This window comes from Neolamprologus brichardi, chromosome 11, assembly GCF_056152115.1.
Source record: "Neolamprologus brichardi isolate AB-2024 chromosome 11, ASM5615211v1, whole genome shotgun sequence".
Lineage (NCBI taxonomy): Eukaryota > Metazoa > Chordata > Actinopteri > Cichliformes > Cichlidae > Neolamprologus > Neolamprologus brichardi.
In genome coordinates, this window is record NC_142114.1 from 5,357,510 (window position 1) to 5,365,991 (window position 8,482).

Genomic DNA, 8,482 nt, shown 5'->3' on the forward strand with positions numbered 1-8,482 from the left:
TTACACAGCCTCTATGGATCTTGTGTTCAAAGATTGTTTCTGTACAAGTTTCTGTATGATTAACACCTCTGTGCTGTCTTTCATTCCAGCTTTGTCCAGCAACTGGTGGGACTTCTGGATGTCAGCTACTTCCTCTATTTGCCATTGTTGCATACTGTGCAGGGGCCTTTCCTTCCATGATCGTTCCTCCTCTTGCTCCTCTTTCTTGGGTTTCTGTTGCCTGAGGTATTCACTGAGCATGTGGTCGGTTGGGGCCATCTTCCTGGTGTATTTGTGGATGTTCTTTCTCTCATCCTGGACCGTGGTGCTGACACTCACCAGTCCCCGGCCTCCTTCCTTAGCATACAGCGTCAGGGTGCTGGACTTGGGGTGAAACCCTCCATGCAAGGTCAGAAGCTTCCTGGTCTTGATGTCAGTCGCTTCTTTCTCTTCCTTTGGCCAGCTTATTATCCCAGCAGGGTACCTGATCATGGGCAGGGCATGGGTGTTGATACCCCAGATCATGTTCTCACTGTTCAGTTGATTCCTCAGGACTTGCCTGACCCTCTGCAGGTAATTAGTGGTTGCAGCTTTCCCAGAGGCCTCTTCATGGTTCCCATTTGTCTGTGGGATTCCCAGGTACTTGTAGCTGTCCTCAATGTCTCTAGTGTTGCCTTCTGGTAGTGCAAGCCCTTCAGTTCTGACTACCTGTATATCTGTATATCCTGGTGGTGTGGATTAGTGAATTGATGTCTAGTTGACTCTTGGCATACAGCTTGATGTCATCCATGTAGAGGAGGTGGCTTGCTCCATTCTGTAGTCGGTATCCATAATCAGTCTTGTCAATGATCTCACTGAGAGGCTTCAGGCCTATTCAGAACAGCAGTGGGGACAGTGCATCTCCTTGGTATATCCCACACTGGATGGTGATGCATGGCGCACATGGGTTGGTGAGCTTGGTGTTGCAGTCTCAGGCAATAACTGCTATGTCTACCAGGAGATGGTGTTTCCCCCCTCTGGTATTCCTGCCAATTCCTTTGTGTGCCCTGCTTACACTCTACAGGTCAAAGGTTTAGACACACCTTCTCATTTAATGCTTTTTTGTTATGTCTTTTGCTTTCTGCATTGTAGAGACATTCTAAAGACATCAACAATAGGGAGTGTATATTTGGAATTATGTAGCAAAGAAAAAATAGGTAAATAACTCTAAAAATGACTTATATTTTAGATTCCTCAAAGTAGCCACCCTTTGCTTTGTTGACAGGACTGCAAACCCATGGCCTTCTCTCAGTGAGCTTCATGATGTTGTCACCTGAAATGGTTTTCACTTTACAGGTTTGCCTTGTCAGGGTTCATTTGCGGAATTTCTTGCCTTGTTAATTGGGCTGGGACCATCAGTTGTGTTGTGCAGAAGTCAGGTTGGTACACAGTGTTGTGGAAGTTTTCCATTTAAATAAAGCCTACAGACAAGCGGTGAGCAGTAGCTAACATTCTTTAATTAAAACATACAAAGAACAGACAACCAAGCTTGTGGAGAGCCTGCATGACCGCGGGGCAGACGGTCAGCAGAGTCTCACTGAGTCTAGCATGGCTGTCAGTTAAATACCTTCTTCAGGAACAAAAAGCAGTACACAGCTGTTTCACAACTTAAGGTTCACACTCCCTTGCTACCTCCCAGAGTCCTCGAAGAGACAAAAGTTTCTTCCTGTGGAGCTGGCTGCTTCTCCCAACTTCCTTACTGGACCCCCACCATTTGTCTTAATGTATGAGTGTGAGACTTGTTAAAATCCAGTGGCACCAAGGCATTATACAATATAATAATGTGGTTAATACATAAGTAAAAGAAATTCCTATACAACAGTTGATAGCCCTATTTGACAACTGTTAGAATTCATATTATGGCAAGAACCAATCAGCTAAGAAAAGTGAAACGACAGTCTATCATTACTTTAAGAACTGAAGGTCGGTCAGTCTGGAAATTTGCTAAAACTTTGAATGTGTCACCATCTGTAGTTGCAAAAACCACCAAGCGCTACGACAAAACTGGCTTACATGAGGACCACCCCAGGAAAGGAAGACCAAGATTCACCTTTACTGCTGAGGATAAATTCATCCGAGTCACCAGCCTCAGAAATTTCAAGTTAACAGCACCTCAGATTAGAGCCCCGATAAATGCCACACAGAGTTACAGTAGAGGGCACATCTCTACATCAATTGTTGAGAGGAGACTGCACTAATCAGGTTTTTGTGGTCAAATACCCGCCAAGAAACCACTACTAAGACCAAGCAACAAGCAGAAGAGATTTGTTTGGGCAAAAAAAAAAACCCATAAGGAATGGACATTAGGCCAGTGGAAATCTGTACTTAGGTCCAAATTTGAGATCTTTGGTTCTACCCGCCGTGTTTTTGTGTGACGCAGAAAAGGTGAACGATGGTCTCTACATGTATGGTTCCCACCATGAAGCATGGAGGAGGAGGTGATGGTATGGAAGTGGTTGATGGTGGCACTGTTGGGGATTTTTTCAAAATTGAAGGCACACTGAACCAGCATGGCTACCACAGCATCCTGCACTGACATGCCATCCCATCCGGTTTGAGTTTAGTTTAGTTATTTTTCAACAGGACAGTGACCCCAAACACACCTCCAGGTTGTGTAAGAGCTGTTCGACCAAGAAGGAGAGTGATGGAGTGCTGCTCCAGATGGCCTGGCCTTCACAGTCACCTCCTCCTCCTCCTCCTCATCATCATCATCATTTATTAATATAGCACTTTAAAAACACACCTGGTAGACCAGTGCTGTACAATACAAATATGCATATAGTAATAAGATAGCAGAAACCAGACATAGCAATAAAATGAATTAAAAAAAAGAAGAAAAATGTCAGTTACCCACAGAGTTAAACGCCAGGGAATAAAAACAGGTTTTTAATAAAGACTTAAAAACTGGCACTGATGTAGCCTGTCTAATATGGAGAGGAAGGTTATTCCAAAGCATCGGCACTGCAACAGAGAACGCTCGGTCTCCTCTGCCGTGACTTTGGGACCCAAAGCAGCAACTGCTCAGCTGACCGAAGGGAATGAGTGGGGACGTGGGGCTTCAACAAGTCAGATAAATAAACAGATGCCAGACCATTTAGAAATTTAAAAAACAATAAAAGGACTTTAAAACGAATTCTAAATTCAATTGGAAGCCAGTGTAGAGAGGCCAAAATCGGAGTGATGTGATCAAATTTCCTTCTGCCAGTTAAAAATTTTGCTGAGGCATTTTGCACTAATTGCAAGCGTGACAAAGTGCCCTGCCCAACCCCTATTAAAAGAGAATTGCAATAATCTAAACGTGAAGTAATAAAGGCATGAATAACAAGTCACGCTTGGAAGAAAGGGCTTAACCTTCGTTAAACGTCTGAGGTGATAGAATGCTGATTTTACCACCCCGTTTACGTGGTCATCAAAGGTCAGTGCAGAATCAATTTTTACTCCGAGATTTGTGATCAAACTCTTTAGTTGGGAAGTCAAAGCTGCAAGATCAACATCTGGAGTGTGAGAAAAACGATCCGATCATTAAAATTTAAAAAGTTTTTTGCCATCCATGCTTTAACATCAGTAAGGCAGTCAAGCAGAGGTCGACTTGGGAGACTATCAGAATGACTAAAAGGTAAATAAAGCTGGCAGTCATCTGCATATAGATGGAATGGCACTTTATGTTTTCGGAAATTCGCGCCAAGAGGCAAAAGGTACAGTGAAAACAATAATGGCCCAAGAATAGATCCCTATGGCGCACCCCAAAGCAGAGGGGCCACAGAGGATGAAGACGACCCCAACTTAACACAAAAGGTCCTATTTAAGAGATAGGACTTTAACCACAAAAGTGCCAAACCAGAAATTCCCACACAGTGCTGTAAGCGGGAGATTAGCAAATCGTGATCCACTGTGTCAAATGCAGCGGTCATGTCCAACAAGACCAGCACTACATATTTACCACAGTCTGTCGCTATCAGGATGTCATTCATAACTTTTACGAGGGCTGTCTCCGTACTGTGAAATGGCTTAAAGCCGGACTGAAAGATTTCTGACAAATTAGAGTCATTCAAGTAATCCATCAACTGAGTATAAACAATCCTTTCCAGAATCTCACTAAGAAAGGGAAGCTTAGAGATCGGTCTAAAATTTGATATGACTGAACTATCTAAGCCTGGTTTCTTAAGTAAAGGATGTATGACTGCATGCTTAAATTCCCTAGGTACTTGACCAGACAAAAGACTAGTATTAATAATGTTCAGAATGTGTGGTCCGATGGTAGGAAATACCTTTTTAAGAAAATGGGGAGGATCAACGTCATTTGGAGAGCCACACGGTTTAGCATTCAACACAAGTTTCTCTAAATCAGATAAAACAATTGGTAGAAAAGCAGAGAACAGACTTGAGCAAGAACCATGCATTGCTGGGTCAGCAATAGATAGAGTCGGAGGTCTCAAACTAGCAACCTTGTCCACAAAATAAGAATAATAAGAAACTTATTGCACATAACCGCAGAAGAGTGCAAAATAATATAGCCTTCCGTATTAAGTACAGAATTTATAGTGTTATATAGAACACGAGGGTTATGCGAGCTGGCAGCAATAAGTTGGGAAAAATAGGAGTGCTTGGCAGCCTTTACTGCTCTCTGATAGACTTTCAAGCTAGTCTTAAGAGCTTCCAGAGAGACATGCAGCCTATCTTTTTTCCACTGTCTTTCATATCTTCTACATTTTTTTCTAGCGGCTCTGGTAAAATCACTTAGCCAAGGACTAGCCTTTGGCTTACACTGTCTGAATATAAAAGGAGCGACAACGTCGAGGACAGATTTACAATCAGAATCCAAATAAGAAAGTAATCCATCTGAGGTGTACAACTCAGGAGGATAAGAAATAAGTTGGTCAAACAATATGGAAAACCGCTCGGTAGTATCTGAGCCAAAAGCACGATAACATCGAGCAGGTACAGCCCGCTTAACAACAGGATTAAAAAGAACAATGTCACATAAAATAGGCATATGGTCAGAAAGCACAACATCCTCGACGAGTACGTTACGGACAGATAAACCATGTGATAAAACCAAGTCCAGTGTGTGACCACGTTCTTGAGTGGCACCTTTAACAGACTAAACAAAATTAAAAGAGTTCACTAAGTCCAGAAAGTCCTTAGCCAGGGGCTTCCCCAGGCAGCAGACGTGTATATTAAAATCACCAAGCAAAAGGATCTGGTCATACCATGATGCACAGTCAGCAAGAAACTCTGAGAACTTGGATAAAAACTCCTTATTATATTTTGGGGGCCGATAAACAATCGCACACAACAGCAAAGACGAGTGGCCCAGTTTGCACAAACAGAGTTCAAAACTGGTGTGGCGTGTCGATGGGGATAGCTGCTTAAAGTCAAGAGCTAGTCCTCCTCCGCGACCAGAAACTCTCGGAACACTAAAGAAGGCACAGCCAGCCGGCAAAAATTCAGAAAAGGCCCTTAACTCATCGTGTGGAATCCAAGTTTTTAGCCAAGAAAAGAAAATCCAGCGCATGGGAAGAGAGAAATTCCTTCAAAATGAATGTCTTATTTGCCACCGGCCATCTGGCATTAATTAAACGCAACCTGAGAGGAATTGGCTTGGGAGCTTCCGAGGCGGTAACAACCAGATCCACAGGTCGGAGGTTTGTTCGGTCCACTCCACGCCAACGCAGATGTCGGAGAAGAGGGGATTTTGCAGAACCCTTCTCGAGAGATCCCACAAGAGGAACCAAGCAGGAGTCCACCGGGTCCAAAGCATGCAACAGCACCAAGAGTTGCAGGCAGGATTGACAAATGGAGAGAAACTCATGAGGAAAACAAGAAATCCTTAGTCTCAGTTTGACGAGGCGACCTCCACGGTTACCCCGTCTCCTGCGTCGCTTCCGCACATCCAGTGGCAGTGGTAAGGAACGCCAGTGTGGTGGTGTTTTGTTCATGTGAACAGACCATGTGAGATCCTCTGCCAGAAGTACACCTAGGAAATGGAAGCTGCTCACTCTCTCCACAGCAACGCCGTTGATGGTGATGATGGTTGAAGATGGGTGGAAACACTCCAGCCAGCTCGACCTCAAGCATGACTTGAGGACACAGCCGGGATTCACATCCAGACCAATTAGCTTTGCGTGCATTCACCTTTTTGAAGCACTTCCACACATCCTCCTCAGCACTGACATCATCCACAATGCATACATTGTCCGGTCTCCTGGTGTAGCAATAGCAATAAAGTGTGTTAAAGACACACCTTAAAAAACACTGTAGTGCTGGTAAAGAACAAGAAAATTAAAAACCGAGACAAAAATCAGTTTTGCACAAATTTTATTCTTGTTGGGATTTTTTCCACTTAAATCTTCTCCTTAAATTGTGTAAGTGTTCAAAACATTTAATCAATATCTTTTAAACTAGTTGATAATTAGGCAAATAGTTGTGGCAACAACTAGGAAATTCTGAATTATTACATGACATCCCATGATGTTTTCAGAATAGAGAAATATAGTAAGTGAGGTCGTCTGGTTGGGTCCGTGACAAAATGTTCTGTTGTATGCACAGCACTGTTATGAAAAAGGGAGTCACCTGGTATTTGACAAGGGTGTATATGAAACTAAGCAAAGTTACAAGAATAACATTTATTATTTGAACATAAATTTTCATTCGTTAAACAACTGTCAGTCATATGATCACTGTAAGCATATACAATAATGGCTCAGTTTGCAGCACAGTTGGTTGCAACTTACATCTAATACTTTTTTCCAGCTCAAACGCTTCAGTCTCTCTTTTCTCCTGCCAGCACGGGACTACCTCCACACATAGCAGCGAACACAGAGCACGTGGGTGAGACATACAGTAGCAGGCTGCTCTCCCATTGGTCAAAGCATACTGGGACTTATGCATTTCGATTGGTTAGGCCGGCTGTCCATCTCTCCTCATATCAGTCCTTAAAGTGGTACCCTCATTGTATGTGGGTTACAAACAACATGTATGTGGAGTGACAGTCACCTTCAAGGGAGGCAGACACCTGGTATTTGACATGGGTTTGTATGAAACTAAGCAAAGTTACAAGAACAACATTTATTATTTGAATATGATTTTTCATTCTTTAAACAACTTGTAGTCATGATCACAGTAAGCATGTATAACAATGGCTGAGTATATGAAAATGCAGATCGAACCTACTTTGAGACACATACCTATGCTTAAAGGTAAGTCCTGGTAGAATATCTTTCCAGTTTTTCATGTATTTTATATTATATATATATATATATATATATATATATATATATATATATATATATATATTTAATCCCGCCCCAACAAACCCCCCCAAAACAAAACAACAATAACAACAAAAAGCAAAAAAAGAAGTACAACTTAAATGTGACAGCAATAACATAAAGTTAGGCAAGACTGAGCCTGAAAAAGTCAAAGTTCCAGTAAGTGAAGGTAAGGTGTCTATGAAGTGTCCGGTCTGTGATCTTCCCCACTTTTCTCAGGCACCACTTCTTGTAGACGTCCTGGAGGGGGGGAAGCTCACCTCCAATTATCCGTTCAGAACACCGCATCACTCTCTGAAGAGCTTTGCGGTTGAAGGGCCTGAGGATGCGGGGGCTCATGCCAACTCTCTTCAATCTCCTGAGAAAGAAGAGGTGCTGCTGCGCATTCTTCACTGTTTTGTTCATGTAAACAGACCATGTGAGATCCTCTGCCAGAAGTACACCTAGGAAATGGAAGCTGTTCACTCTCTCCACAGCAACGCCGTTGATGGTGATGATGGTTGAAGATGTGTGGAAACACTCCAGCCAGCTCGACCTCAAGCATGACTTGAGGACACAGCCGGGATTCACATCCAGACCAATTAGCTTTGCGTGCATTCACCTTTTTGAAGCACTTCCACACATCCTCCTCAGCACTGACGTCATCCACAATGCATACATTGTCTGGTCTCCTGGTGTAGCAATAGCGATAAAGTGTGTTAAAGACACACCTTAAAAAACACTGTAGTGCTGGTAAAGAACAAGAAAATTAAAAACCGAGACAAAAATCAGTTTTGCACATATTTTATTCTTGTTGGGATTTTTTCCCCTTAAATCTTCTCCTTAAATTGTGTAAGTGTTCAAAACATTTAATCAATATCTTTTAAACTAGTTTATAACTAGTCAAATAGTTATGGCAACAACTAGGAAATTCTGAATTATTACATGACTTCCCATGATGTTTTCAGAATAGAGAAATATAATAAGTGAGGTCGTCTGGTTGGGTCCGTGACAAAATGTTCTGTTGTATGCACAGCACTGTTATGAAAAAGGGAGTCACCTGGTATTTGACAAGGGTGTATATGAAACTAAGCAAAGTTACAAGAATAACATTTATTATTTGAACATAAATTTTCATTCGTTAAACAACTGTCAGTCACATGACCACTGTAAGCATATATAATAATGGCTCAGTTTGTGAAAATGCAGATTGC

At 42.3% G+C, this 8,482-nt stretch overlaps 1 pseudogene; it reads right to left on the bottom strand.

Annotated features, from left to right (window-relative positions):
- LOC148100447 (uncharacterized) lies at positions 1–769 on the bottom strand (annotated as a pseudogene).
- Between the last annotated feature and the right edge of the window lie 7,713 nt (positions 770–8,482).